The sequence below is a fragment of the Neofelis nebulosa genome, chromosome 1 (assembly GCF_028018385.1).
Source record: "Neofelis nebulosa isolate mNeoNeb1 chromosome 1, mNeoNeb1.pri, whole genome shotgun sequence".
In the NCBI taxonomy this organism is placed as follows: domain Eukaryota; kingdom Metazoa; phylum Chordata; class Mammalia; order Carnivora; family Felidae; genus Neofelis; species Neofelis nebulosa.
This window is the reverse complement of record NC_080782.1, coordinates 62947035-62974947: the sequence shown is the minus strand read 5'-3', so window position 1 is coordinate 62974947 and position 27913 is coordinate 62947035. Positions and strand designations below refer to the sequence as shown.

At 49.1% G+C, this 27913-nt stretch overlaps 1 long non-coding RNA gene across 1 annotated transcript; it reads right to left on the bottom strand.

Annotated features, from left to right (window-relative positions):
• Window positions 1–259: 259 nt before the first annotated feature.
• Window positions 260–27913, bottom strand: LOC131508326 (uncharacterized). Its single transcript, XR_009259975.1, has 2 exons — window positions 26646–27913; window positions 260–2102 (listed from the first exon to the last, which is right to left on the bottom strand). It is a non-coding gene; the product is annotated as an uncharacterized LOC131508326 (long non-coding RNA).

Genomic DNA, 27913 nt, shown 5'->3' with positions numbered 1-27913 from the left:
CCCTGCTGCATGGATGGGAAGGGCTGCGGGTGGGGTGCAGCTTCGGGGGAAGATCAAGAACCTGTGAGCCACAGTAGCAAGGGCACCGTAGCTTCAAATGCCATCTACAGAGCTGACGTCATGGAAATGGGGTTTAATGCTGAGGAAGTGAACGAGCAGGGAGTCAGTGTAGGGAGAGAGAAGAGGCGACGGGTGCCTCCGGTATTTAGAAGTTGCTTGGGAGAAGAGAGGGAGTTCAGTTTCATTTTAGCCGGAGGGGTGAGTGATTTACAATGACTTTTTATTGAGTGCTTCTGGTGTACCAGGCACCACACAAGGCATTTTAGACGCACGATCATTTCTTCTCATAATAGCCTTGTGAGATGAGCATCGTTTTAAAGCACGACACCACGAGGGCTCGGGAGAGGTGAAGTGACTTGCCCAAGGTCACACAGCCAGGAAGTAGGATGACTGGCTTTTGAACCTGGTCCATCCTCCCCTCTAGCCCCCGCCCCTGAGAAAATCTGCCGGGGAGTTCCTGTTTGCTGTCACGTCTTGCCCCGCTCCCCCACAGACTGAGGTCTCCCCTCTTTGAAGGGAAGCCATGCAGCTGTTTTTTCCTGACAGCTGTGAGGCTGTCTCCAAGGGAGGAAGCATTTTGTTGCCTATCCAGCCCCTTCCAGGAAAGAGCCCCTGAATTGCAGGATTCCACCCACCCACCTCCTCTGACATGCAAAATTAGACCTGGCCGCTCCCAGAGAAAGCTCTTTGGCTCCCAGCATTCCTCCATTTCTCCTTCTCTGAAAACAGCTCCCAACAGGATGGGGTTCAGTATCTTCCGGCCCTGATCCACTCCCTGGAAGGGTGCCCACGCGCGCTTTCCATGCTCATAGCTGCTAACAGAAATCAATAGCAATCTCTGTGAGTCATCAAGAGCCTACTGGGTGCCAGGCTCTCTCCATACATCATGGCCAGTTTCCCTGGTAAGACTGATATTTCCGTCCTCGTTTGTAAAATGAGGAGTCTGAGGCTCATTGGGGTGAAGGAACCTGCCCAAGGTGACACAGCTGGGGAGCAGCTAAGCCAGGATCTGGCCCACCACGCATCCCAGCGCCGGGCACAGGGCTACCCAACCCGTGCTCGATAACAATGACTTTTTGAGTGGACTCCAGCCCACCCTTGGGGTCTGACCACAAAACTTCCTCCTGCTTCTGTGCTTCAGGGTCATGAACACAGGCCAAGCTGAAAGGCACAAGAGGTTTTGCTCCCCTGGCCCCAGACCCTGCTGCTAAGCTGTAGGTTTCCAACATCCGTCCCTCGTGCCCGCTCTCTCTGTTCCAGCCTCGCCCTCCCACAACTGGCCCAGCTCAAGCTGAGACAGGGCCCCAGAAACCCTCTATTCCCCATTCCACCTTAGGTCTACTTCTTCCTTCAGCAGCCCAGGGCCTGGAGAAAGGAAGAAGTAGGAGGTAGGGGCCAGTAGGGTGGGTGGGTGCGGCTGGGTGCGGCTGGGTGCAGCTTGGCCAGAAGAACAGAGAAAACTACTTCTCAGAGAGCTAGAAGGCTTGGCACTCTTACTGCTTTAGGCCCAGACACATTCCTCCTCACCCTGCGCAGCCTAGAAAAACAGGTCACTTGTGTTCAAGTCAATAGCTAGGTACCCAGTGCCCACCGCTTAGTCCGGGCTGGCTAACAATGGGACAAACGACCCCTCATCTTGGTGGCTTAACACGATAAAGTGTGTTTGGAGTTTGTTTTGTGTTCTGTTCTGTCTTTCGGCACGTTGCCTGGGAAGTACTTTTAAAAACTCCAGCAAACAATTTAAAAGTAGGGTGGGGCAGGTGAATGAAAGAAGAGAAGAAAAATGTTGATGATTTTTGAGGCTGAATGATGGGTGGCGAAAGTGGGCTGTTGTACTATGCTCTCTACTTCTTTGGTATATTTGAAATACTTATGCATGTCTATTTCTCACTCATATAGAGTCTCATGTTCATGCTCGTGGCCCCTGGCTCTCCAGGGTGGCTTCACTGCCATGGTTGCTCCAGGACACAGGCTGTTCCATCTTGTGGCTCCTGTGCCATCTTGTGGTCCGAAGATCATTCTGGAGGCATCCAAACAGCAGGCTGGGAGAAGAAAAAAAAGATGGCATGGCCGCTACTTAGCACCTCGTCCTGAAGCGCTGTGCCTCCCTTCTGCTCTCATGGCATTGGTGGGAGCTGGTCACATGGCCAGCAAGGGATGCTGGGAGATATAGTTCCAGGTACTTCCCCGCACCGCACCGCATACTGTAAGGGGTACTGGTTGGTCAGCTGATCATCTCAGCTACACCCACTGTGTGTTGGGTGTGGGCATGTCAATGGTGATGTCCAAGGAGGTGGCTGGTCTCCCTTGAGAAGATAAAAAAAAAAAGGGATCTGTAAGAGGTTTGTAAAGATGAACTTGTGAGTTTTGCTGCAAGGCTTCCCGAGCCAGTCCCATGACGTATCTATAAAATTATCTTGGTTCATGGAACGAGGGAAGGTGTTGGGAAAGACCGCACACAGTCACCAGAGCTCTGTGGGCATCTGTCCTTCAACACGCTGGTGCCCCCATCATGATATTCCCCTTCCATATCAAATGTGGCAAAGGAATCATTTTGCCAAATGTTACCATTGAGAGAGAATGGGCAAATCTACAAGGGATTTCTGAATTATTTCCTGCAATTGCACATGAATCTATTATTATTTCAATAAAAATATCAATAAAACGGGGCAGTGGCAAAGGAGAGACACTAGAGGACCCTAAGGCACTGGAAGATGGCCCAGGATGGACCCAGGGCCCCTATCTCCAGTCTCTGCCCCTCTCCCAGTCCCCCCAAGTGGTTGCTCCAAAGTCCCAATCTGCCTGGCTCCTCTGTTGTCCTGCTTAACTCTCTGAGGCCTGTAGGATTCATCCAGTCTCGATCACAATATATCAGGGTCCAACCCCTTCCCAAACCATTTCTCTGTCTTCATCCTCTTCTCTCCTCCCCTCCCCCCACACACACCTCAATCACTCTGAGCCCTTAGTTGTTTTCCAAACTCACTGTGCTCCCTTGGCTCTTTTCCTATGCTATCCCTTTGAGCCCCACCTCACACATGGTAAACTCATACACGTTTTCCAAGACCTCTGCCCCTTTGTGTACATCCTAAACTCAGAATTCAATTGTGCACATTAGTTTGTGGGTCTTTCTCCCTCGCTGGACTGTAATCTCCTTGGATGCCAATACCATGGATAATTCACTTTGATGCCCCTAGTTCCCAGTATAAGGCCTGGCAAGGACTAGTTCTCCCTAAAGTGTTCATGGTTGGCTAAATGGAGAAACAATGAATAAAAGAAGAGAAGGAGGAAGATAACACTATGACCTCTGCTTGTCCACTGAGATGGTTGTCAAGTTTAAAGTGTTTTTGAAATGGGCCTAGGGATCACTCTCATGCTGATGACTATTCTCCCTGACTCCCCCCCATCCCTCCACCTACCCCCTGCTTCATTTAGTCAACCCAACAGAACCTTCTAGGTCCTGGCCAGGCATCATACTACAGGGGAAGACAAGGATACTTGCAATTAGAGAGACATGGGTCAGAGTCTGAGTGTCAACTTCTAGCTATGTGTTCTTGGACAGATTAGCTCAATTCTCTGAGGCTTAGTTTCTTCTGTAAAATCACCTCTCCCCCCAGGGTTGATAGGATTACAAAAAGACTATGTAAGAATGCCTGGTGTAGCTCAATGAATGTTTGTTTCCATCCCATAAAGCCCTCCCTCAGATGGAACCTTCTTTCCCTTTGGACTTTTTTTAAAGACTTGTTTTTTGGGGCGCCTGGGTGGCGCAGTCGGTTAAGCGTCCGACTTCAGCCAGGTCACGATCTCGCGGTCCGTGAGTTCGAGCCCCGCGTCAGGCTCTGGGCTGATGGCTCAGAGCCTGGAGCCTGTTTCCGATTCTGTGTCTCCCTCTCTCTCTGCCCCTCCCCCGTTCATGCTCTGTCTCTCTCTGTCCCAAAAATAAATAAAAAACGTTGAAAAAAAAATTAAAAAAAAAAAAAAAAAAGACTTGTCTTTTTTTAGAGCAGTTTTAGGTTTACAATAAAATTGAGAGGGAAATACAGAGATTTCCCCTAGACGCATAGCCTCCCCCATTATTAACGTCATTCACCAGAATGACATTTCTACCAGGAATGAGCCTACACTGGCACATCATTGTCATCCTAAATCCATAGTTGACCTTAGTGGAATTGTACATCCTGTGGGCTTCAACAAATGTAACGTACCCATCATTATAATATTCTACAGAATATTTTCACTGCCCTTAAAATCCTCTGCCCTCTGCCTATTCACTTGTCCTCACCTGGGCCCACTCCTGTCAACCAGTGATCTTTTTACTGTCTCTGGTGTTCTGCCTTTTCCAGAATGCCATGTAGTTAGACTCTCACAGTCTGTAGACTTCTCAGACTGGTTTCGTTGACTTAGTAACATGTATTTAAGTTTCTTCTATGTCTTTTTGCAGTTTGATAACTCATTTCTTTTTAGTGCCGAATAATATTTCACTGTTGGGATGTACCACCATTCATTTATCCATTCACTTACTGATGAAGAACATTCTGAGTCCTTCTGGGTTTGGGCAATTATGAATAAAGCCACTATAAACATCCACGTTCAGATTTTTGGGCAGACATATATTTTCCATTCTTTGGGTAAATTCCAAGGAGCTCCATTGGTGGATGGGATGGTAAGAGTAAGTGTAGTTTTGAAAGAAACTGCGAAACTGTCTTTCAAAGTGGCTGTACCATTTTGCATTCCCACCAGCAATGACTGAGTTCCCCTTTGATGCTTTAGCGAATGAATGCTGAGCACCACATTGTTCACGGATGTTAGCCCATGTTCCTGGGGTAGATTGCTAAATCCTGGAAAGCGACCGAAGCACTCCATTCAGCAAAAAGTACACAGAGGGAGCTCCAGTGGGAGGTAGAGCTATTATTAGGATCATTTCCCCCTTTCCTGAGGAAAGCCCCAAAGGTTCAGGGTAAAGAGACAACCAGCTACCACTTTGGAGCACCCCCTGTATGCTTTGCATTTTACATATTTTTTCTTTTTTCTTTCTTTTTTTCTTTTTACCTAGGCTTCATACCCAGTCCAGGGCTTGAAATCACAACCCTGAGATCAAGACCTGAACTGAGATCAGGAGTCAGAGGCTTAACCGACTGAGCCACCCAGGCACCCCTATTTTACATATATTTTCTAATTTAATCCGAACTAGAACTTTTAAAAGGAAATGTCCTCATTATCGCTATTTTAATATTTTTTAATATTTCAAAAATTATTATTTACATAATAATAAAAATTATTTATTTTTTAAATAAATGAGATGTCTTATTCCATTTCTATTCCTAAACCACCCCCCTCCCTTAAAGAAGCATTTGTAATAGTGTCTGGTGTATCTCTCCAGAGTTTATTTCCGTAAATACAAGAACATATTCTTAAATCTCCCTTTTCTTGTACAAAAAACATGTATCTCATACTGTCCTACACTTTGTTCTTTTCACCCTACAATTTACCTTGAAGATTTTTCTATACGACACACAGAGAATTTCCTGACTTTGTTCTATTGGATGGGGGTATCATAATGTATCTAACCAGTCCCCTGTCAAGAGAATTTCAGGTCGTGGAAATCAAAGCCCAGAGTGGGAAGGTATTTCCCCAAGGTCACACAGCCAGGAAGTAAAAGCAAGGGTATGAGAAAAAAAGCAAGGGTTGTTCCCCAACCCTTTTTTTTCTCATACCTAGAGAAGCTTCACTACATCTCCCTGGAAAACAGAAAGTAGAGAAGAGTTGTAAACTGTCTTGTGAACTGTCCCCATTTACTGAGCAATTCCCCTGGCTCAGGAAGCTGGCTCCGGGCACCCAGAAACATCTGAAGGAGGATTAAAAACCCTGGATCCCGGCATCACCTCAGTGGTCAGAAATGTTGGTCCTGGAGAGGCTGCCTGGGCCCCAGTTCTGGCCCTGCCATTGAGCAGGTATATGAGCTTGACCATAAGACTTAACTTCTCTGAGCCTCAGCTTCCCTATCTGTAAAACGGGGATAATAGTCTTATTAGTCAAGGTTCTCCAGAAGAATAGAACCAATAGGAGATATATATATCAGAAAGAGAGAGAGAGATCTATATATGCCAGAATCCATAAGGCAGGCCAACAATAGGCTGGAAACTTGGGCAGGATTCCTATACTACAGTCAAGGCAAATTCCTACTTTTCTTTGAGAAATCTGTTTTTTAATGTTGATTTATTTTCGAGAGAGATAGAGACAGAATGCAAGTGGTTTGGGGCAGAGAGAGAGGGAGACATGGAATCTGAAGCAGGCTCCAGGCTCTGAGCTGTCAGCACAGAGCCCGATGCGGGGCTTGAACCCACGAGCTGTGAGATCATGACCTGAGCCGAAGTCGGATGCTCAAGCGACTGAGCCACTCAGGCGTCCCGGGAAATCTCAGTTTTTGCCTTTAAGGCCTTCAATTGATTGGCTGGGGCCCACCCATTTAGGGAGGGTAATCTCTTTTCCTTAAAGGCAATTGGTTATAGGTGATAACCATCACAGCACTATCTAGTTCATGCTTGCCTAACAACGGGGCACCCCAGTCTAGCCGAGTGGATCCATGAAAGTAATCACCCCAACAACATTGGATGAAAGCCCGCATGAGAGAAAACTGCGAGAAAACTTGATGCGTAAATGCCAGATAAGGGTTAGCTGTGGGTATTGTGAGCTGAGTGGCTGCAGGTGTTAGAAGATGCATCCGAACCCTTGGTGTGGGGCCACCTGGGCCAGGCCCTGGGGACATAAAGAGGATGAGGCACTCTCAAGGAGCTCAAAGACCAGGGCCTGTGGAGACAGAAATGCAGACGATGACAGGACTGCAAAAATGCCTCTGCCAGATGGAACACAGAAGGCTGTGGAAGCCCAGGGGTGAGGAAGGGAAGGCTTCCTGGAGAAGGTGACAAAAGTAATTCATCTTAAAGATTAAAGCAAAATTAGCCAAGTGAGAAAAGAAGAGCAGGCAACAGGGCAAAGGAACATTCCAGGCAAAGTATCAGTCAGCACAAAGGCCCAGAGCGGGGAGCTGGGTGGCTCAGTTGGTTAACTGACTTCAGCTCAGGTCATGATCTCTCCATTTGTGAGTTCGAGCCCCACGTCAGTCTCTGCACTGACATCTCAGAGCCTGGAGCTTCGGATTCAGTGTGTGTGTGTGTCTCTCTCTCTCTCTCTCTCCTTCCCCCACTTGTGCTCTATCAAAAGTAAATAAATAAGTATTAAAAAAAACAACAACAACAAACAAAGGCACAGAGGTGTGAGAGAGGCAGGAACCGGTACTGGGCAGGGGCCCCAGTGCTGGGTGGGAGAGGGAGCCGGACCCATCACAAGGGGCGTGGTGGGCCTTCCTCCCATCAGGATGACTTGGGTGAGCACCCACTATGTGCCAGGCACTGTGCATGCATTACTGATGTGTACCCTCCCAGCTCTCAGAGGAGGCAGGTGCTATTACCGGGTTAGGTAATTTTCAGTCACACAGCGGAAGTGGTTGGCTGAGCCGCGAGTCCAGACAGCTGGCTCCAGAGCCCACGAGGGGGTGACATAGCCACAGGGAGACCCGAAAGGGCTGCTGGGATGGCTAGGGGGAGGGGGCAGGTTGGGTTTGTTACATCGGAGGTGATGTGGAGAGTCAAGTGGAGATCAGGGGCACATAGCCACAGGGGGGCTGAAGACAGGACCTTGCACCCACCCTCAGCAGTGTTCATGGGGCACATGCCAGACTGTGTGTTCTGCAAGAGGCATCCCTTTAAATCCACGCAGGCATCATTCATTCATTCCGTCACCCCCAGGATCTGCCTCTGGTTCCCGTGTGTGTCCCCCACTTCCTGCTGCAATGGCTCTAAAGCTCCCTTGGCCATGATCCCTGCACCCAAAACCCCGATTCCTGTTTTTATCTGCCATTCACTCTAGATTCTCTGCCCTCCAGCCCTTCCTCCCCACCCCCCCACCCCCCACCCGCTTTCCCTAGAGGCTTCCTAAGCCCCAAAGGCCACAGAGGATGAATGACATCATCTGTGTTCTGGACCTTGCGGGGCCCAATTATCAGGCTATAAGTGGAAACACCCTACATTTTCCCACAGGAAAGGCCTCCCTCACTCCTGACCCTGCAATGCTTCTGGGGATCTTGGCAGAGTCCTCCTGCTCCTGCCTGCAGTAAACTGAGCCCCCTCCACATGGACGTGCCATTCTGGCATCTTTTTATCCACCATAGACCCTCTCAGCTTCTTCCAACGTGGGTACACAGTGGCTTTCCGCAGAAGGGAGGCAACACCATGAAATCATTAAAACCAGCAGTCTGGGAACCCGATCGACCTAAATTCATGTCTAACTCCTCCCCTTTCCACCTGTGTGGACTTGGACAAGGAGCTTCCCAGCTCTGGGATTCTATTGTCTCACTTTGAATTGGGAATCATACAAGACATCATCTCATTAAATCTCTTGAACAGTCCTCTGAGGCATAAGCAATGTCCCCACGTCACAGATGAGTAGCCAGGCCTAGGGAAAGTTAGACGTTTGCTCAAGGCCACTGGTTAGTAAACAGTGGAGCCAGGGCCTGGATTAGAACCCCTGTGGTCAGGGTTGCCCTGACCTGCCAAAGAGCAACCCGGAGAGGTGGGGAAGGCTTCCCACAACTAGACTTGCTGAACTTGGGGCTTGGGTGAAGTGAGGCAAGGTGTCAGGGACGCCGAGCTTCCAGAACTGGCTTGGCCCTCCTTGGCTGTGGGGCGGGCGCAAGTTAATTTCTCAGGACTCAGCTTTCCCAGCTGTAAATGGGGCTGGCAGGCCGCACCGCAGAGCTATCATAAGGATCACAGAGTGAAAGAGTTCACACCTCCACCATTCCTGCGTCGCAGAGCTGGTTTTTAACACACTCACATCCCCCTGCCCTATTCACGAATAGGTTTTTTTTTTCCTTTAAATGGATTGCAATATATTATCCAAATGTATTTTTTGGAAATTTATTGAAACCAATTTCATATCACACCTGAAAAAGAAAACGGGGCACATCTGCCATAAATAGAAGGTATTTAGACGGTGAAGCCAAGGCAAGGCTCTGCACCTGCAAACGGTGTCAGCGTGTTAGAGATGCACCTCCACCAGTCTGCCTGCCTCCAGTGCACTTCCTGCTCCTTCCTGACGCAGGGCCGGGTTCTGTAAGGCCAGGTCGGGGACCCCAGGGCATCTTGTCACCTTCTTTCAAGCCCACAAGGGATGTCCTGGGTTGGCACACAGTAGGTGCTCAGAAACCTGAGCTCCTCTCTCTGGCCTCACTTTCCCAGGAACAGACATCTCACGGGAAGAAACTGGCCTTCTCCCTTCAAAACACAAAGGGGCCGGGGCGCCTGGGTGGCGCAGTCGGTTAAGCGTCCGACTTCAGCCAGGTCACGATCTCGCCGTCCGTGAGTTCGAGCCCCGCGTCAGGCTCTGGGCTGATGGCTCGGAGCCTGGAGCCTGCTTCCGATTCTGTGTCTCCCTCTCTCTCTGCCCCTCCCCCGTTCATGCTCTGTCTCTCTCTGTCCCAAAAATAAATAAAAAACGTTGAAAAAAAAAAATTAAAAAAACACAAAGGGGCCGCAGCAGCAGCCTCCAGCCAAACTCCTACTCCCTCACCACCACCACTTACTGCCTCAAAAGAGCACTGAGGTTTGCTGCTGACCGTGACTAAACACGGCATGTGGTGTGGCAGGCCACGGCACATCATCCCTGGCAATTGTTTTGAGCCTTACGACATGGGAGCTGTGAGTACCAAGAACCTGCTGTGCTCTAAGACCTCTATGGCTCCTTATTGCCCAAAAGAATATGTCTTCCTCAGCCTTCCAGCAGCATTCTCCTCATTCTCAGGTACATTCTCTGCCACTTTCCCTGGAATCTGAATCCTCTTTTGGCTGTACTCTAGGCTGAATATCCTTGGGCAAGGCATTCAAAGTCCCTGAGACCCAGAGCCCCAGGAAAGCAAGAATCTCCATTTCATTGGCTTGTCATTGGGCCCCTGACCACAGAATGTCCTCAGGCAGCGCTGTTCCTGCCTCCCAATGGGTTCCTAAGGACAGCTGCGCTCCTTCAGCAATCTTACATGCATGTTTTCAGACTGTATTAGTCTCCCCTCCCTGTGGTCAGCTGTCAATTCAGGGTCACCTCCTCCAGGAAGCCTTCCCTGACTTCACACCAGCTCAGGCCCCTGTTACTGCCCTGGCAGAAACAAGTGCCTCCTCAGAGCACTTCTCTGATTATCTGAGCTCTAGTCCTACGCCTAGGCCGCACATGGCCAGGAACAATGTCCCTCTGTTGTCCCTGTGGCGCCAGCACTTCACCAGAGCCTGGCACCAGGCAGGAGCTCAGGAAACGATGCTGCTATTAGAATATTAGCACCCACCAACCTGGAGGGGGAGGAGCTGGTGCATTCTCCCCTCCATTCCTTGCTTCTGCTGATGCCCCTACAGGGCATGTCCTTCTGTTTCCTCTCCCCTAAGATACCCACCCCCATCCGGCACCATTTACAAGGCTGTTTTTCTCTTCGGATCCTCACAGCCACCTTGTGAGGCAGGCAGCACAGATGATCACATTTTAGCTACAGAAACTAGGAGGCCCAAGGAGGGAACATGACTTGTCTGAGCTCCCACAGCAGAGAAATGGCTAGATCTTGAGGCAACTGTGGTCTTCAGGCTTCTAGTTTGAAACTCAGCCTGGGTTTAAGGGATCCTCTGTCTGTCAGTCTTCTTCCATCCCCGCTCTAGGATTCTAGTTCGTCTTGGGCTCAACTCATTGCACCCACTGCTTAACTGTACTTTACCTCATTGCAACCCCCGGTGCCATCATTCCCGTTTTAAGAGATAAGAGAAGGACCCACAGGACAGAGCAGGCTGCCCAGACCACACAGCTACTGAGGCACAGAGCCTGGATTCAGATCCATGTGGAGGGAGCTGTGGTATGTTCTTCCTGCCTTTACTTCGCTCCTCCTGGAACCAGCAGCCTGGTTTCCTGTGGGGGCATCACCCCCATGCATACAGTCCAGTGGGGCTATCGATCACATGCCTCACCCTCCCCTGACCCAGCCAGGCCACTCACACCCGAATCTCTAGCAAGCAGAGGGACACTACACGTGAGCGCTGTGGCTGACTTGTTCCTGGAAGAGTGCCCATTGAGTCCCGCCGCCTGGATCCCCAGAGCCCCTGCCCTTTCTGAAGCCTCTGGCTCCTGGATGAGGTCTGGGAGCCAGACAGTATTCTTCCGGTGTATTTCTTTGTGCCGAAGTTGGACAGTCTGTTTCTGTTGCTTTCAACCAGATGGACAGACTGCTGCTCCCAAGCGGATGATAAGATCCTGGAAGCCAGAACTTTGTCTCACACTCCTTTCATTGTCTCCTTGTGCCAGGCACGGAGCGGGGCTCCACGTACACGTTTGAGAAATTTAGCAACACTGGAGCCCCCGGAGGGCACGACCCTCAGCCATTCTTGGTGTCGTCTTTATAGGGTCTTGTCAATTTCCACATTTTCTACATTAAACCTACCTTGCTTGGTTTTTTCCTAAATAAGTGAGCTAAAGAGCCCTGAAAAAAAAAAATATGAAGTGACTGCTGATTCCCAAATCCTCTGTTCCCCTGGAATGTGCAGAATGTGTGGGGTTCCATAGGCAAGTCTCCCACTTTGGGTCCCTCAACGGCCCACTCTCTGGAGCCCCCAAAACAGATGGAGGTCCCTGTTTAGAAACCTGAGACTGGCTTAAGCCAAGGAGAATCTCCCTTAATCTCTTTCCCAAAATTACAGTATATTCACTGGAAAATGAAAAGGTAATGTTCCTGGATTTTAAAAAGATATTTGTCCTAAGTACAGAAGTAATTTGTTTTCTTGTCTATATTTTACTTTAACTTCTTTTTAATTGTATGATTTTAATTGTACCTATGTATTACCTGCAAAGTTAAAAAAAGGTTAGTTTTGTTGTTTTTTTTTTATTTTTTTTTTAACGTTTATTTATTTTTGAGACAGAGAGAGACAGAGCATGAACGGGGGAGGGTCAGAGAGAGGGAGACACAGAATCCGAAACAGGCTCCAGGCTCTGAGCTGTCAGCACAGAGCCTGACGCAGGGCTCGAACTCACTGACCGTGAGATCGTGACCTGAGCTGAAGTCGGCCGCTCAACTGACTGAGCCACCCAGGCGCCCCAAAAAAGGTTAGTTTTTAATGCAAACTGAAAAAAAAATCATTTTTAGTCATAGAAATTTTGAGTGATAAAGAAGAAAATTAAAATCACCTGTTTTCCCACCATTCAGAGATAATATTAGAGTTAAAATAGAGTTCTTTCCAGTCTTTTTTCTATGCCGAATGATGTTGCTTTCAGGCCGTCTTTTTTGTTTGTTTTTTCCTCCTTCGTGGTTTCTCTTTTGTTCTTTTTTTTTTTAAGTTTATTTATTTAGAGAGTAAGAGAGAGAGAGAGCAGGAAACAGGCAGAGAGAGAGGGAGATAGAGAGACAGACAGAGAGAGAGAATCCCAAGCAGGTTCATCACCGTCAGCACAGAGCCCGATGCAGGGCTCGATCTCACAAACCGTGAGATCATAACCTGAGCCAAAATCAAGAGACTTACACTCAACGAACTGAGCCACCCAGGAACCCTAGTTTCTCTTCATTCTTAAGGTCACCATTTTAAATCATTTTAAAAGTAGGTATTAGCTACACATTTATGATTAAATGTCACAACATTGTGCAAGTATTATTTATCAGTATACATATGCACATATTTACATATATACCCACTTATGTGTATATAGTTATATGTTCGTATATCTAGATATTTGCTAGATACTTGCAAACACATATAAACACTCATATATTTATTTGGTTTGTTCTCACAATCAAGAGATATTTTTACATGGATATGAAAAGAATATTATGAGTCGTACAAATCTGAAACCTTAAATAGAAATGTCAGGAACTTACAGGCCCCTGGTAATGTATGAATCATAAGGAGGTGGATTAATGTTTTTAGGCCAAGAAGTTGATCAAAGGAGTTGACCATGTCTTTAACTTCATTTTCTTAATTCCATTACATAAATGATTGAAGGCTACATTTTTCAATCTTCTTTGTAAAAGGAAGTAATATGTTAATCTCTTTCTGGCTGTCCTATGGTATTGAAATAGACATCCTCCTAACTTGTTCTATTTGCTGACTCTGCCCTACGATTGACCATTTTCTTGTGTGTTTGTAGTTTTTTTGTTTTTGGGGTGTGTTTTGTTGTTGTTGTTGTTGTTGTTGTTTTTTATGGTAACCTACCTCATCTTTCCCAAGGGCTGCGATTTCTATGGGGATCCCATGTGCCCTGACTTGGAGAAATGTCTCCAAAAATCAGCTTTACATTTGGTCTTTGTGATGCACCTGAGTTTTTGCCAAGCATGACCGGTTTTTACAATGTTTTCTTGGTCTGGGTCTCCTGTATCAGTTGGACAGTGTAAATTCATCTCCACTCACTCATATGGCACAGGCTTGAGATTCAAATTTTCAAGAAGGTACTTTTTCATTTCCACCCGGAATCTGAATTTGAGACCGTGTTTTGGGTGAAGATTTCCCTCCCCCCACCTTTCATGGAGGGCTATGGCAGTCGGGATAGGCAAAGTTATTTCATGGTAATAAGCCCCAATTTTCAGCAGCTTAACACAGCAAAGGTTTATTTCTTATACTCTATGTCCATCAGGGATCGGTTGAGAATTCTGTTCTGTGCATCTTCACTCGGGGACCCAGGCTGATGGAGCAGCCATTCTCTTGAACATTCCCTGTCTGGACAATGAGCACACACATTTAAATATTCTGGAAATATCTGGCCAACAACAGGAGCAGCTATTCCACAGGAAATGCCTTGCTGAGGTCCCTGCTCCATTTAAGTATCCCAGTTCTTCCTGTCTACCACATGCATGCCAAGGCCATGTCTCCTGTCCCAATGGGGATTTCTCTTTACTTATTTGAAGTTCAGCTAAGTGTTTCCAATACTTTTGTTTTATTTTACCCAGAACTTCTAGACGTCTCTTTGGTTGCGGTGACGAAGGAGAAGTGTCAGCTCAGTTTGCCATGTGGTGAGGAAGGAGAAGTGTCAGCTCAGTTTGCCAGGTTGCCAAAATCAGAAAAATGTATATTGTGTCTTTTACACTGGGAACACGTGTATGGGTTATAATTATTTTCCTGTACCTTGTATATTCTTCCGAAGCATAACTTAATTGCTACACAGTAGTGTGTGAATGAATGTACCACTCATTTAACCAATCCCCTCTTGTTGGACACCTAGATTGTTTCCAGTTTCTCCCTACTGACATTAGGGATGCAACATCCTTATATTCAGGAGCGGCTTGCAAATATCTAACAACTTGGATGGTCTGGGTTTGGACACCGACCAGCTGGAACAGGCAGTGGTCATAAACGGCTGGTTTGTCTGAACCATGTGTCCCCACCATGTATACATTTATCTTTGCACACATCCTGTGATTGCCCCTGGATACATTTCAAGAAGTGGGATTTCTGGGTGGCCCAAAGGATAAGCCAACATTTAGAGACTTTTGCACCTGCTTCTACAAGGCTCTGGCCTCATTCCCACTCTGAGAGAATCCCAGCTTTCCATTGGCACTGCTGTTCACTTAGTAACGGGTCAAGATAGGCGCTGGGATGGCATTTCTCACCAGAAATTCCCTGGTCACGGGGTTTGTAGTTTGCTGTCAGAGGGTGATCATGCTAATGACTCATGGAGTGTCCAGGGTCCCTGGAGGAGGCCTAGGCAGGGAAGTTAGAGACGTGAGTAAGTGTACCTCTGTCCCCACAGGGAGGGGTGGCGGGGCTTGTGGCCTGGAGGGGTTCCCAGCAGCAGAGGAGTCAGGATCTTCAAAGACCTGCCCTAGGTTAAGTGCATCATGTCTGAAGCCTGCGTTCCAATCAGCTCCGCTTCCAGCTGTGTGACCTTGAGTAAGTCCGTCCTCACTGAGCCTCAGTTTCCTCATCTGTAACATAGGGACACCTCCTCCCAGGGTTGCCTTGAAGCATACGTTCCACAAGATAATGTGCACATCTTTCAGGCACCGGGCAGCCGCGCTTCAAGGAAGGTAAGGATGAGGCGGTGGGAGGAGCTCTTCCTGTGTGAGGACACACTGGGCGCTCCTAATTCTCTTCTGCAGGCTGAGTGTTCCCCGTCCCTTTGTGGTGCTTCCAAAGGGAAGGAGGTCAGGAAACCTGGACTGACCTGACCCAGAAGGAGAAGAAACCAGATGTGCACAGCAGGAATTTGCCCACTTGGCCACAGCACCTCATGTTCCTCCATAAGGATCTCTCCCTACCGTGACCTCTGAGGTCCTCCGTGTTCTGGCCCCTGTTCCCCCTCTGCCCCCATCTCCTACCACCCTTCCCTCGCTACACCACACCAGCCTTCTTGCAGTGTGTTGAACACATCCAGTTCCCAGCCCCAGGGCCTTTGCACCTGCTGTTCTCCCTACCTGACATGCTTTTCTGGATCTTTTCAGAGTTCATTTCCTTGCTTTTTTCAGGCCTCAGCTTCAGTGTCACTTCCTCAGAAAGGCCTTCCCTGGTCACTCCACCTGAAATGGCAGGCTGTCCCTGTACACCATCCTGTCCCTTGTTCTCCCTATTCCCTCACCTGCTTGTTTTTTTTCGTAGCACGTACCTTACTTAAAATTATTTCATACGCTCCTTTATTGCTTGCTTATCGCATGTCACCTCAATAAAACACAAGCCCCACGGGTAGAGATTTTGCTTTGTTCACTGCTGTACCCCCAGCATCCAGCACAGTGCCTGGCACACAGCAGATACTGAAGAAAAACCACTGATCCCCTTTTCATTGAAGCAGGTCCCTTTCTCTCGCTCCCAGGTGGGTCGCTTCACGGCAGTGTGACCTTGGGCAAGTCACTTCATCTCTCTGGCCCCCACTTGCTCAGCCACACAGTGGGGTTAAGCACCCCTGATACGCGGCACAGCGGGATCGCCACAACACGGCAGTTGTTTAAGACCTGCTGGTGCTCGTCCCCCTCCCAGGGCACATCCTCTAGGGAGCTGTGACACGCGTCACCCCAGAAAGCTTCAGCTTTGCTTATTCAAGGCTGCGGCGGGGTGAAGCGTCTCCCACCTTTTACTCCATCGCCCCACCCCGCTTCCCAGCTGGGCTCTGTGCATGGGTTCCTTCAGGCCCCATGAATAATTGATGATGCGTGGGCCCCTCTCTCGGCACTCCTCATAATCACTGGGGGAGAAAGAAGTCTTTCTCTGTCTTGTTTAGATCCCCAGACTTGGCCTCCCTCTCTGTGGATGAGTCACCCAATCTTAGTCCTACAGCTCATCTTGGCAGGTGGCTGGAGGCCTCCCCTCGGAGCCCCAGAGGCTGGGCTGGGGAAAAGAGCCTCCCTGGAGTGTGGGCGGTCAGTGGGCAGGACTGGTGCACCCAAGCTGGTCTAGATCATTCTAGAAGCAATCTCAGCTCACCTGCAAATGATAGGCAGAACACCTATTCCTCCCACCGTATCTTTAGACCCAACCCTAATATTAAGTCTAGAGCTACCCTGAGGGCAAGCATGTGCCCAGGGGTGGACCAGCTATGCCCCACTGGGAGCCATGCACACTTGTTGGGCCCTGGCCATGGGCAGGCATTATGCTGGACATGTCATGAGTCGTATCTCATTCATCCCTCTGGAGAGCTAGGGGTGGTTGAACTCATGACACAGCCGAGGAGACAACAGGGAAGTAAAGTAACTTACCCAAGGTCACACAGACTAGCAAGTGACAGGTATGTCTGGCCCTGTGTCCATGTTCTCTCTATGATGCCAGAGAAACCACGCCAAGAATTTAGGGAGAGCTTCTGGAAGTAACCAGAAGTCTATCAAACCAGGGCCTAGAGACACATGAGACTAGAGAGGGCCCGGCCTGTTCCAGGCACCCTCCCTCCCCTAACCCACCAGGACAATGAAAAGACAGCCCAGGGTGATCCCCCATAGCATACCCCTTACTCACCTCCACTTAGGAGCATTTATTCACGACCCCAAAACCCAAGGATGTGACCTTTGGTGCAATGAATCACACCCCTGACTGAGCACTCCCCTGGGAGTCAAAACTCCTAAATTCTATCATCAGCTCTGTCACAGAACTTCTGTGTGATCGGGTAGGTCATGACTTTCCCATTGCCTCGTTCATGAAATAATAGATCCTGTGGTTCCCCGTTGGGAAATTCAGGTTCTAGAAGCCACGGGGAGATCTTTAAAGCACTGTGGTTTTGCACCTCTTCTTTCGAGACAGGCGGCCCAGCTCCTAAGTGTGGGGACACAGACACCTCCTTCCTTGCCTACATTCTACCGAAATGCCCTCCATCTTCCAACCTTGCCAGCCCAGAGCCAAGGCTCAATGTTCCTGTTGCCTCAAGAGCACGAGGGTTTTGCCACCCAGCATCCTTCCCAACCCTCGGTCCATGGGGCAGTCAGAGAAGCTGACTGACCCCACCCCGGGGGTTGACCTGTGACGGACCTGTCCACTTCAAGTGTCCACAGACCTGACTTGTTCAGGGAGGGCCTGGAACCCAAGATGACCTGTGGGAATGAATTTCAAGGTTTTCCAGAAAATGCTGGAAAACGCTTGTCCCTCTCCGTGTGACGTGAATGAAGCTGTGTCTCTGGGCCCTGCTGGCAGCCACCGTGGGACCACAGATGGAAGGGCTGCCTGAGAACAGAGGCATCACGGAAGAAGCCGACCCCCACAATCCATGGAGAGAAACCAAGAAGTCTTGGATGGAGCTACCCTGGGGCTGTTCCGTTACGCCAGCCTCTCTTCGGTCACTCGCATCCAAAGAATCCTACCTGGTACTGGCCCAGCTGGTACCCAGCCGCCGATCAATAAACGTTTACCAAACTGAGGTTTATTTCAGAGCTCAGCACCATGGTCCTACGCACAGTGGTGCCCTTAGGGTCAGTAAATATAACCTGAGGCTGGCGGAGAACACAGCATGTGCCGGGGACAGAATGTGGTCGCCCAGGTAGGGAACGTGAAGCCCCAAGAAGAGCCTTGCCCCCAAATGCAGAGTTGGAAAGTGGCCCAGCCAGGACCCAGCCCCAGTTGATCTCGGTATTAATTCCACAGAAGTAAGGGAAGTCGGTTGTCCTATTGCTGGTCAAGGGCCCACTTCCTACAGAAAGAAGGTCTCTCTTTCCCTCCCGGAGTCTCGGCTCCAGAGCGACCTCCAGATCAGGTTGTTTGACATAGTCCAGACATCGGATGCCTTCTCTCGAAGCCTGCCAGTGGGCACAACCTGAGCCCCCAGCACAGGCCTGCCCACCAAGCGCCCTCAGGGGCCTGCCTGCACCCCCACACCCAAACTGCTGCTTCCCTCAAAGCCCCTCTGAGGAGCCCCAGCCCTTCTCTCTCCCTTCCCACTTTTCCACAGATCCCACTCCACTATTAAAGTTTTCACCGGGAGGCCTTGGGCAAGCTCAGACCTCCAGAGCTGTCCCTCCCACCGGCGTGGCTCTGACGGGCCACTCCCCAGTCTAGACCCCCATGGGCCTCCCTCTCAAGGCACCGTTAGGAACAGATGCTGAGCTGGGACATTGGAGGTGGCTCCTGAGTGCCCTGGCACGGCACAGCACCTGAGTTTGAAGTAAAGTGGCCCTTGTGAACACCTACTGTATACCAGGCAGTGGGGAAAGTAGGAACAGGACAGAAGCAGTGTCGTCTCCTGGTGTCAGTCTAGTGACATCAGACAATAGCTACCTAACGTCTACAGCCTGCTCCGGTCACGCTTGAGAACCATCCACCCACCAGCACCCACACAACAACAAGGCGAGATATAATTTCACGAGCACAAATAAGTCCATGGAAATGCAGAGAGCCTGGGGCGCCTGGGTGGCTCCGTCGGTTAAGCGTCCGACTTCAGCTCAGGTCACCATCTCACAGTTCATGGGTTCGAGCCCCGTGCCGGGCTCTGTGCTGACAGCTCAGAGCCGGGAGCCTGCTTCGGATTCTGTGTCTCCCCCTCTCTCTGCCCCTCCCCTACTCATGCTCCCTCTCTCTCTCTCTCTCTCTCAAAAATAAATAAACATTAAAAATTTAAAAAAAGAAAAAAAGGAATGCAGAAAGAAAGCTCTGTAGGAATCCATGTCTGACTGCTAACCACGGTCCCCTCAGAGATGGGGGGTCGGTCGTTCAAGGGGACTTGAGCCTCATCTACAGTGCTTGTGCCTAGAGGAGAATGTACTCTTGTTTGGTTTGTGCTCCTAAAAATTAACTTTTAAAAACAAAAATCAAATACCTGGCCATAGTTAAACCATAACTTGCATTTTTCTTAGAGCATCCGGGGTGCTGACTCTGCCCATCTCAAGACAAAGAGTGCAGGAAACACAGAGCAGGCAGGAGACAGAGACAGGAGCTCCCCCTACCCACACTTCTAACCACCGCATGGGAGTGGTACACCCCCTTCAGCCTTGCCCCCAGGGCTTGGGAATTTCCTGGAAGCCTGAGGCATCTTGAGAAAAAGCATCTTTCCATCTTCTCACGGCCTTTGGACAAGTGTCTTTTAATTAATGTTTTCATCATTTTTCTGTATTTTACTAAATCTAACACATGGTGGAGTGTGGGGGGAATAAAGCTTCAGAGAGGAGAGGTCAGCGTTTCATTAGGTCCAATACCCATCAGAGTGATGTTTTCTGGATAAATCCAAGCCCAGGGCCAAACAAGCCTTTGACAATTTTTTTTTAAGTTTGTTTATTTAGAGAGATACAGAGACAGCACAAGTGAGAGAGGAGGGGCAGACAGAGAGGGACAGAATCCCAAGCAGGCTCCACACTGTCAGCACACAGCCGGACGCAGGACTTGAATTCACAAAACCATGAGATCGTGACCTGAGCCACAATCAAAAGTCAGATGCTTAACTGACTGAGCCACCCAGCCACCCCAAGCCTTTGACAACTTTTTAAAAATTATTTTGCAGGGGTGCTTGGGTGGCTCAGTGGGTTGAGCGTTCTGACCTTGGCTCAGGCCGTGATCTCATGTTTCATGAGTTCGAGCCCCGCGTCAGGCTCTGTGCTGATGGCTCCGAGCCTGGAGCCTGCTTTGGATTCTGTGTCTCCTTCTCTCTCTGCCCCTCCCCCACTTGTGCTCTGTCTCTCAAAAATAATGTTAAAAAATAATAATGAAAAATATTTTGTATTCTGTGTTTTAATTGGACAAGAAATATAGGAATATATTCTCTTAAACATTCAAACAATCTCAATGAAATTAGGTTCCCTCTGCCCCACACTCCGCATCCATTCCCCGTGGAAAGTGGCCATCCTACTCAACTTGACGATTATCCTTCCAGAACTTTCTTGGGAACTTTCAATACATGGATGCATTGAAATAGGTCATCCTGGTTTGGCTTTGTTTCTCCGTGAATAATGCTGTACATACTCTTCTGCAACTTTTTTTTTCTGTTAACAAGTCTTGCTCACATGGATCTGTTTTGTTATTTTTAAATGCCACAAAGGACCATAGTATTGAAGTGCTGTGCATTATTTAACTATTTAATACGGCGCTATTTAAAACAAAACAAAACAACTTGTATCAATTTGCAAAGAAAAGAAACTTGCCCCTCTCACCCTGCACCCCCACACCTCTGCACCTCAGTTTCCTCGTTTGTAAAACCCAGACATTAGCTTCGATGACGTCTAAGGGCCGTAGCACAGCTTGTGGTTTTAAACATTTCCTCTGCCCTTGTTGAGAGTCCCCCTGCTATGTTGCTTTCCTCTTCAACCTTGGCTTTCTCCAGGTCTGTTTGTGAGTCAGCCAAGCAGAGTGGGGGCCCTGCCCCGACTGCCTGGCTTCTCAGGCTGGATCCAGCTCCTCCGACAAGGCTGTGACAAGAGGATACACACAGCACACCCGGAGCTCCCGCCACTGCCTTAAAATAGTAGGTTCGTCTCACTCCTGTGCTCTTCTAAAGCAGTCACGCTTGGTTTTGTCTGGAACTGTCTGGAAATGGAGACAATGGGCCCTGCACATTGTCTCCAACTCTCAGAAGCTAGGGGCCTCGTGCCAAGGACAAATCCTTTGCATCAAAGGTCCTTTCTGATTAGCGCAAAGGAGTGGGGGACTCAGGCACAAGAGGGAGCCTCAGATGGGCCTAACTGCATGTTCCACTTCCAGCAGGGGGTAGTCAATCCTTCTCTTGTCTTGGTTGCTCCCCAGAAGGACTGCCCTCCTAAGTACCCGGTTTGGGTTTGTCTCTGCAAAGCTCTGTTCCCCACAAGATAACACCTGACGTATTCCAAGTACTTTACATCCATAAGCTCATTGAGTGACAGAAGAATCTTATGAGGTAGGTTCTGCTATTATCCCCATTTAGCAGATGAGGAGACTGAGGCCAGTACCCCAGGTAAGCACAGCTACTTAGTGGCAGAGCCAGACCCAGGCAGCCTGTCCTTCAAACTGGAGACCATATATGCCCCATGACCTCACCCTTTTGGAAGGAATGGGAAGATCTTTACAAATTGAGAGTGGTGGTAACAAAAAGACTTACCTCAGAGGACCATAGGATATGCTGGAAGGGCTGTTTATGGAACGAGGAGGCATGGGTGCAATCACAAACTTTTTTCTCACCCCAGGACCTTTACACATGCTATTTTCTATTCCTGGACTATTCTTCCCATTCTACCCATCCTTCCATCTATCCTTCCTTTGCCTAACTCTTCCCATAACTAACCTTTTATCTTCTATGTGAGGAGTCAGCAAGAATCACTTACTCATTCACTCACTCATTCGTTCACAAAATATGTATCACATGCCTACTGTGTGTCAGGCACTGTGTTATCAACAAGGCACAGCATCTTCCATGGTGAGGCTTATAGACCAGAGCTGGGTAGAAAACGTTCAGCCAAGAGACCAGCACGTAGTAGGTCTTCAGTAAACACAAGGCAGACTTAGAGGAGTTATGGTGAGGTACGGCTGAGGACATGGAAGTGAGAGGGGCTGGTACCTATAGGAGCACAGTGAGCAGTCAAGGGCACTCATCTGCCTCCCCCAACCCACCCCATTCTCTGAGTACCCTCTTTCCAAGATGGTGACAACGGAAACTGCCTTCCACCTCCCCAAACCACTTCACAGAGGAATTGCTGCCAAACCTTCCAGCTCCTCAGGGGGCCCAGGCTGCTCTGAGTTTTCTGTGCTGTGGTTGCCATGGCAGCCAAGTGGGTTCTCGCCTGCCCGGCATCCTGTTAATTTCATGGATCCCCTCTGTATTCTCTGAGGTCACTCTGTGCCCAGGCCCGTGCCAGACCGGGGACATACAGAGGAAACAAGCCACTCCTGAGTCCAGGGAGAGCCCAATTGGAAGGAGCCTTGAAGGAGAAGATTGGCCACTCAACTCCACACACACACATACACACACACACACACACACACACACTTGCACACATACTCACACTCTAGACTCCAGAGCATAAGGAAGTGATGAATCAAGGCTTTCACAAGCACATGGGGGATGGGGGAGACATACACAGATTAGGAGACGACTCTTTGACCGTGATTCACGGGGCATAGGATGAGAACGCCTTGGGTGGGGGTGCTGCGGTAGCCCAGCTGCATTAGTTATCACTGACATAACAAATTCCCCCAAAACTTCGCAGCCTAAAACAACAAACATTGATTATCTCACAGTTTCCAAGGGTCAGGAATCCTTAGGGTCAGGAGCAGCTTAGCTGGTGGGTCAAGGCCTTTCATGGGGTTGCAGTCTCTGAAGGGATCGGGGCGTCTTCTTCTGAGCATACTCATGTGGCTATTGGCTGGAGGCTTCAGTTCGTGGTTACGGGGGCCTCTACGCAGGGCTGTTCGTGACACGGCTTCCCCAGAGCCAGTGATCCAGGAGAAGGAAAGAGTGTGCAAGTGACCAACAGAGCAGCCAAGAGAGGAATCACAGTTTTCTGTAACCTAATCTAGAAGTGAGACGTCATCACCTCTGCGCTATGCTATTGGTCACACAGACCAACCAGTCCAGTGTAAGAGGAGACTACGCAAGAGAATGAATGCCAGCAGGTAGAATCACTGGGGCCATCTTGGAGGCTATCACACTGAGTCATAACCTATCCTCCTCCCCTGCTATTTAAACTCAAATTTCAATCAGACGATCCCTCCATAGCTCCAAGGAGAGAATCTGATTGATTTGAGTTAATCAGGTAACCCCAAATTCCTTATCTGGAATTGGTTTAGAATGTGCAGATGACCCAATCCTGGCTAAGGGAAACTTAGGGACTCTTGAGAAAGCTTTTCCTCACGCTACAGGAAAGAAATTATCACTTCCTCGCCGGGTGTCACACGCAGGTTTGTCTGGAGCTGTGGCAGCCATTTTGCAACCCTGAGGAGAGTCATCAAGAATGTCTACTAAGAGGCAAAGAGGAAAGACCTGGTTGTGTCCAAATTAACTAACTGGAACTGTCCTACCTCCAGACCCCTTGTCAAATGAAATGATAAGTTTCTCATCACTTCAGCTTCTTTTAGTTGAGTATTCTGTTATCTTCTGCCAAAGGCACACCAATAAAAATAGGCACTTCACCAAATCAGGGAAATCAGGGCAGGCTTCTGAGAGGAAGTGCCTTTTAATTTGGGCCTCGCTGAATGACTAGGAGTTCACCAGATCAAGCAGAGAGAGAGAAAGCATTCCAGACGGTGGCCCAGAGGTCTGAAAGAACAGGGCCCCTTGGTTCCTTGGTTCCTGAGGCACATGAGTAAGGGGCAGAGGTGAGAGGCAATGCTGGAGGGGAGCAGGAAGTGCGTTGTGTGGCCCCCCTCAGTCAGGATCAAGTGGCTAGACTTTATCCAGAGGGCAATGGGAGTGCGGGGAGAGACACGATTTTGTTTTCTAGAAGGTCCCCTCTGGGAGAAGTATGGAGGCTGTAGAGGAGGCAGTGAGGCAGCACGAAGCAGGAGAATGAGTTCTACCTTGTGACGGACGTGTGGCTCCCTGTGGAGAGAAGGGCACCAGGGTGGCACCAAGGCCCCTGGCTGGTTGCAAGAGCCCCCAGAGCTCAGGGGAAGGGCTTTGCTCGGGAAAGTGGCAAGGTCAGATCACATCATGCCCCTTCCTCCTCTAAAATCATCCTGTGGTTTCTCATCACTCTGATGGTAAACTCCAAACTCCCCCCCTTGGCCTCACAGGCCCCGTGTGATCCAGTCCTGGCCAACCGACATCTATGGCTCCACCTTATACCCCTCTGCTTGCCCAGAATGCTCTAGTCACTGGCCCTTTGAACATGCCACCTCAGGGCCTTCAGATGTGCAGTTCCCTCTGCCTGGAAGGAGCCTTCCTGTGGCTTTTTGCTCGGCTGTATATAGCTCAACCTTCAGGTCGTAGCTCAGATGTCGCCTCCTCAGAAGTGTCTTCTTGACCACCCCAGTCCAAAGTAGGTTTCCCTAGCTTCTGTTACTTTCCGTTACATTGACCTCCTTAGTTCCTTCTAGCTCTTACCACAACCTTGAAATATCATGTGCATTTATTCATTTGCTCTATATTGTCCATCTGTATATTATTGTCTGTCTGCCCCATTGTCACATGTCCTACTATCATGGCCCAAAGTGGGCACAGATAAATATCTGTTCAGCTCATACTCACATCTTTCCCTTCATGTGGAGTATGAAGCCACCCAGACAGATAAGAAATCACTCTCAGAGGCAGTAAGACACCCAACCATTTTCCCATCTTGTTGCCATTACGTTCAAATTGATACCTGGCAGATTGTGTAAGTAACTTTGAGGGCAGAGACTGTGCCTTCGACCTTCCGTGGGGTCTGAGTACAGTCCTATATGGAGGTATTTGACGAGCACTTGTTTGTGCAAACCAATGATAATGGGGGTGGTGATGATAAGCTTTGCACTCGCACGCCCATTTGGAGGGACTACTTGGGACTTTCTATTAGTCAGTCGTCAAACAGCTGGGGACTATGGGGATAGAAGTCTAAGGTAGAGCACTTACCTTCATGACTTTACAATCGAAACAGAGAAGCCAACGAGAATTTCAAAGATAACAGCGTAGGACAGAGGAAAGAGCATGGGCTCTGGAGTCAGACAGATTTCGATCTCCAACTCTATCACTTACCGCTGTGTGACCCGGCAAAATCCTTCACCTCTCTGTGCCTCTTTTTTCCCTGCCTATGGAAAAAATGAGTCATTCTTGCCTGAACGGTTGTAAAAACATGTCATTCAGTATTATTCCTCCACGAATGGTCATCAGGGATATAATCCCAATAGTATACAACACAGTAGACTCCTGGTCTAATATTTTAGCATGTGGTTGCATTAAGAAAATCCAGCGACAGCCAATAAGTAAAAGTGTTTGGAATGTTTATCATAGTCATTCGTGAAGAGCTCGAATGGCAGGTTATGGGAGTTACGTCACATCAAGGAAACTTTACCAAAAATCCTGGCCACCGAGAAAAGGCTCCACAAAACCAAAGTTGTTTTAACAGAGAGTGCTTATCTTTTACAGACATATACTGCAATATTTATAAATAAAATGCCATGATGACAGAGACGTGCCTCCAAATAATCCAGTGGGGGGACGCCTGGGTGGCTCAGTCAGTTAAGCATCCAACTTCAGGCTCAGGTCATGATCTCTCGCGGTCCCTGGGTTCGAGCCCCACATCGGGCTCTGTGCTGACAGCTCGGCACATGGGACTTCAGATTGTATTAGTCCCCGTGTTCGTATTTGTGTTTGAAGTGCTTCATGATGAAAAGTATATTTTGAAAGCTCCCCAAAGAACCTTGTGAAAAAGAAACTCTAATTTTCCTGTTGCACAGATGAAAGAGATAAGACAGAGAGGTTAGGTCACTTGTCCAAGGCCACACAGCTTGTCTGGCAACGGAGTCAGAATTCAAAACTAGGTCAGCGTAACTCCAGAACCCAGGCCCTGGCTGCCACACCAGTCATTAGGGAAAAAATGACAAGACAACCAAATATGGGTTCAAATGTTCACAGAAAGGTATATTTAGTTAAACAACAAGAAGAGAACAGTTTTAAGAGGCCTAAACTGAAATATTGAAGGAAAACTTTTTTTTTTTTTTTTTTTTTTGAATCATCAGTTTGGTAGGGGTAGGAGGAGAAAGAACCCTGGTCCTCTTCTTCTATCCTGGTTCTCTTTTCTTTCAGGATCAGAGTTTCAGAAGGTAGAAATAAATAATAACCGCCATAAATGTGCCCTATGTTGCCAGCAGGACTGGCCGCTATCCCTGGGTCTTCCAGAGACCCCCACGGAGGCCTGGGCACAGCGCCGACCCCTCCACAGAGCCTGCCAATTTGGAACTGAATGGGGAATGGGGGCACATCACGGTTCCCTAGAGCCCAACGGCCAGGGTTCGAATCCAGTTTGCCCCCTCTAGCTGTGTGACTATGGGCAAGTTACTCTCCCCCTCTGACCCTCGCAAGGCCCTTAGCATTGCGTTGGGCAGGTAGGAACCCAGTGAAGAGGTAACCCCCCATCTCTGCCTTCTCTCTCTTGCAGGAGCCAGCCTTGCAGAGTAACATCAAGCACCAACCCAGCCCCCTGGGTGACGCCATAATAAATCGTGAATGAGCGAGAACCCACTTACAAAAGCTGGAGCTGAGTCATTCCCTGCACCTTCTGCATCTGTGGGGGCTCCTGCGGCAGAAGGCAGATGAATGGGCTGAGTACACATCGTCGGCTCTGCAGCTCTAGCACGGCATCGGCATCGCCACCAGGAGACTCCCCTTTCACATGGAGTGCACAGCAGGGGCTCACCTGTGTGCCCGGGGCACGTGTCTCCCTAGAGGACTGGGACCCCGCGTCGTGAGTGCTGGTCTCAGCCATACGGAGCTTAGAGTGATGGGCTGCCTAGCCCCTCATTTTAGATGAGGAAACAATCGATTGAGAAACAAATTAGAATCTGATGGGTTTGCCTATCGTCCAGCACCCTGTCCACCGGAAGATGCTTTTAAGAGAGGTGACAAAGCCCTCTGGTGGCAAGTCAGCCTGAGGCTGGAGGAGGCCCTCCTTGAGTGTGTACGGAATAACAAAGCCGTGACTGCCCCCATCTGGCGGGAGTCAGGAATACAGGACTCATGATTTAAGAGCCGAGAGCCCAAAGGCCCCCAAGCTGACACAACAGTCAGGAAAAGCTACCTTTTAATGAGCACCTACTATGTGCCGAGCTCTTTTCATAAGCAGTCTCAGTTAATCCTCACAGTAACCCTTCGGGTTATCATTTTACAGAAGAGAAAACTGAGGCTCCGAGAAGTTTGCTGGTCTGGCCAAGGTCACCCCGTTTATTCAGCAGCAGAACCAAGGTCACATCCAGACCCACGAGTCCCAAAGCCCAGGCTCTGTTTGCCAGATGGAAAAAAAGAGAGGAAAAGAATGAAAATAACATGTCCTGAGCATCATCTGTGTCCCAGGCAGCATGGCTCCCTTACAGTAAGAGCTGCCAACACTTACCAAGTGTTCCCCACATGTCACGTGCTGTTTTGTTGTAGGGGCGTTCCCCAGACCAACTCATTTAACCCTCCTGATACCCCCTAAAGGACTATTTGTATTCTCAGTTTATATATGAGGCACGAGGGGGGGTGGGGGATCAATAGCCTCCCCAGGTCACACAGAGGTAAGCGGGGCTCAAAGCCCGTGCATGTAACCTCCCGGCTCTGCGGCCTCTCGGAGGAGCGCTCACTGCCACGTGCAACCGCCCCCGGGGCCGCAGCTCCTCACTCCCATTCTAGAGATGAACGCGTGGGCACCAGAGGTTCATGCACCGCTCCCTCACCCTCTCATCCAAGCGCTTGGCCAGCCCCTCTGACTCCACTTGAATTCAGTTCGTTTCAGAACGTCAGACTCCCTGCCAGTGCC